Source organism: Aptenodytes forsteri, unplaced genomic scaffold (assembly GCF_000699145.1).
Source record: "Aptenodytes forsteri isolate BGI_AS27 unplaced genomic scaffold, ASM69914v1 Scaffold239, whole genome shotgun sequence".
NCBI lineage: Eukaryota > Metazoa > Chordata > Aves > Sphenisciformes > Spheniscidae > Aptenodytes > Aptenodytes forsteri.
Genome location: NW_008794743.1, coordinates 2,026,233 through 2,029,506, shown reverse-complemented (window position 1 = coordinate 2,029,506; position 3,274 = coordinate 2,026,233). Strand labels below are relative to the sequence as shown.

The 3,274-nt window shown below is 42.2% G+C and overlaps 1 protein-coding gene across 1 annotated transcript in view; it reads right to left on the bottom strand.

Annotated features, from left to right (window-relative positions):
* Positions 1 to 3,261, bottom strand: part of CHRNA5 (cholinergic receptor nicotinic alpha 5 subunit) — a 19,705-nt gene extending 16,444 nt beyond the window's left edge. Inside the window, exon 1 of the mRNA XM_009274017.2 lies at positions 3,239 to 3,261. The gene's annotated coding sequence lies outside the window, so the exon portion shown is untranslated. The remainder of the gene's footprint in view (positions 1 to 3,238) is intronic.
* Between the last annotated feature and the right edge of the window lie 13 nt (positions 3,262 to 3,274).

Here is a 3,274-nt window from a genome sequence, read left to right as displayed (position 1 = left end):
ACTTACCAATATGGACAGAGGTACAAGAGCTGCATGTAGAAAGCAGAGATGATGTTTCTTACATTCAACTTCAACTCAAATGATTAAACGTGCTATGGATTCTATGGTAAATACACACAATATGCCAAACAGCCTCCTGAACTCTATGGTGAAGCTATTGCCAGCAGTAGTCTCCTGATTAACAGCCACCTACAGCGCTAACATTACAGGTCTGTGGCATGGCACAGCATTTCCTCATGAGTTTGTTGACACTAATATTCTCCACTCAGCTTTCAGCAGACAGAAGAACTCTCTGCCCAACAGCTAGGGCACATGAAAGGACTGCCTCATGTCAGGCTGCCTCAGGGTAAAAATTCCGGTCTCTCTGAAGTCAAGGGGACTTTTTCTGTAACAGATCCAGGATTTTGTCATCTTTCTCTGTACCACTTTTAACCATTGCCTCATTTTCACTGACTGTTGACCTGTCAGTAAGGACTGAAGATGGACTGCGAAGACAGCACTGACGAATGCTGAATGCAAGCAGCAAAAAGTGTGTATACAAGTGCAGATAGTGCAAGGAGTAAAAGGAAGAACAAGTATGTAGAATCTTAAAAGTAGAACCATCTATTCATATAGATTTAGAGGGTATGCATCATGGAAGTAAACACAAATCCACAATTTATGTAAATAAGACCTTTATGCAAAGAAGACACAGGCCTTGGGCTTCTCACAAGTTGCCAGTGCGGCCCCGGGTGCTACAGAAGTTGTGCATTGCCGTTACCTTCTGCCACATTTTGCTCATGCAGCTCGATTCCAGTCTTGGATACACTGGAACATACAATCCTATGGCTCACAGGAATCATACTCTGTTTAGAAATCAGATACTCTGCTCAAGAACAGACGCAGAGTAGATTTCAGAACATATACTATTATACAAAAATCACGTTTTACCATTCTGAAAAGTGGGAAACTGTGCAAGTACTTCCTTCCACAGTTCCTTCTATAAATCAGCACAGGCATTTCTCCACAAATCAACGCTCACGTTTTTCTTCCTAAGAATCTCTAAAGAAAGCACAAAATATTTTAAGAGAAAAAAAACAAAAACCAAAACCACAAGAAACCTATACAAGCAGGAAGGTTTGCAGCTTCCTTTTGGGCAGGGAGAAGGATCTGATCTGTTAAACTGAGTGGAAAACGTGTGGGTGTATGAACTCCCAAGGAAACACTATCACAGGTCTGCAGCATGGCATAGCAGAGCTATAGGTGGCTGTTAATCTCGATTCAATTTGTGCATTTAAGTCTCACCTGTTAGTTTAAGATTCAGAGCAAGGAACAAAACTTATAATTTTACTGTATTTTAAATCAGCACATATTTTGTCTTGTCAAATCCAGGATAAAGGGTTAGTTCACCTCCAGACTACCAACTAAAGGGAACACCAAATTCATTTTCAAGCACTCTTTAAGTATCATAAAAACAAAGTCACATCCATAATTCACTTCTAAAAATTATTACTGTACCACATGCAAAGCAATACCTCTAAAATAATTTTAACCGTATGTACATGATACACTGATTTAGGTTATTTCCCTAATTTGCCCTACATTTTAATAGTAGGTAGCTATAATGTTTTTCATCTTCTTAATAGCAATTTTCATTTTATTTTAGAGCAAACAAATTGTGAAAAGATTTTATCCTCGCTACATATGATTAATTCTCAATGAAGTCAAAACTGCTGGCTTGTGCCAAAAGGCAAATTTTGGCTTAACCTGACTGCAAGTAATTCCATGCAGGCACATATACTAATAATGTAACATAATAATTTCATACAATAATATCTTCTGCCATGATGAAAAACACTACTTTTCCAAATACTGAGACCAAGAATAGTCTTTTAAATCACATTTAGCAATAATAGACTGGGTTTGTATGTTGAATTAAAACCAAGATGTCAATACAATTTACTTTCCTTAAACCATACTTATGACCATTTTTTCAATTTTGAGCTAATATTACAAAAGTCAATTTTACTTTTCATTAATTTCCTTTCTGCTTGTAAATATTGCAGTTATGACTTCAAGACGTTTTGCAGAACTCTTAGCAATGTACCCATAAATTACGTAAAAGCAATGTTTTGAAATAACTATTTCCAAATAATTCTTTGAAAGAGCATTGATTTTGCTCCTTTAATCTTTGTGTAATTTTATAAACATTTTAGCTTCACATGCTATTTTACATCCTTCAACTCTGAAAGTTACATCCTGATTGAATTATGAGACTGACTCTTTTAAAGTCAAAGAAATAATGCACAACCAAACTAAAAAGAATTTTGTTATACATTCTTAAGAGGGGCATTTTTACGTGCAGCCAGATCCACATGAAATATTGCAATTATTAAAATATATTCTGTAAATTTACCTCCACACCAGCTGCAAAAGCAAAGAGCATGCACCACAAATCGACAACTGTACCTGGTCTGAGTAAGTGAACGGAGCAAAAATTGAAAGCTATGACACTTCAAATCTTCAAAGCGTTATATATTCATTTAAAAAGCGTTAACAACTGCGTAATGAAATGTGTGGTAGTCATGACTGATAGGCACCTGCAAAGCCGTAGTTTGTCAAAGGCATTTTTCCCCTCTTCTGTGAAAGGGGCAGCTCTGGTGAGCCCGTTTGACCACGGTCTCTGTAGGTCACGTCCATTTTTTTTACAAACTAGCCGAAGTCCTGCAATCCCTACCTCAGCACTCCTCAGCGACCGCCAGAACCCCGCTTCACCTTGAAATCAGCCTTATTTTAGCCTCGTCTTGGCAAAAGTTGACGGCGTGGAAAACGAAGCGTGATGCGTGGCCGTCTCAACCCCGGCAGCATTTCCCCCCACACGCAAAAACCCGCCTCATTTTTCCACACGAAACGCGCTCTCCTCCTGCCCGTGCTCCCACCACTCCCAGCTGCCCGCCGGAGCCGGGCTGCAGACGGAGGACCGACACAGCCAGGGGAGGCAGCGGCGGCCCGGCAGACCCCCGGGCTCCGGTACTACCTCCCCCTATCCCCCGGCGGCAAGCTAGCCCCGCACAACGGCAGGTTTACACGAAAGCCGGGGTTCAAGAGGGCTCGTAACTCCCAGCTGACCCTGCCTTCCCCTCCGACACCCCCCCAGCTTCTCGCTGAAGAGCCTGCCTGGCACCCACCCCTTCCTAGCAGCCCCGGCAGGGCGCCCCACTGGCCCTCACCCACACGGGGCCGCCCCGAGGCGCCTTACCCGCGTAAGGGGCGCGGGCGGCGCCGCCGACGCGCG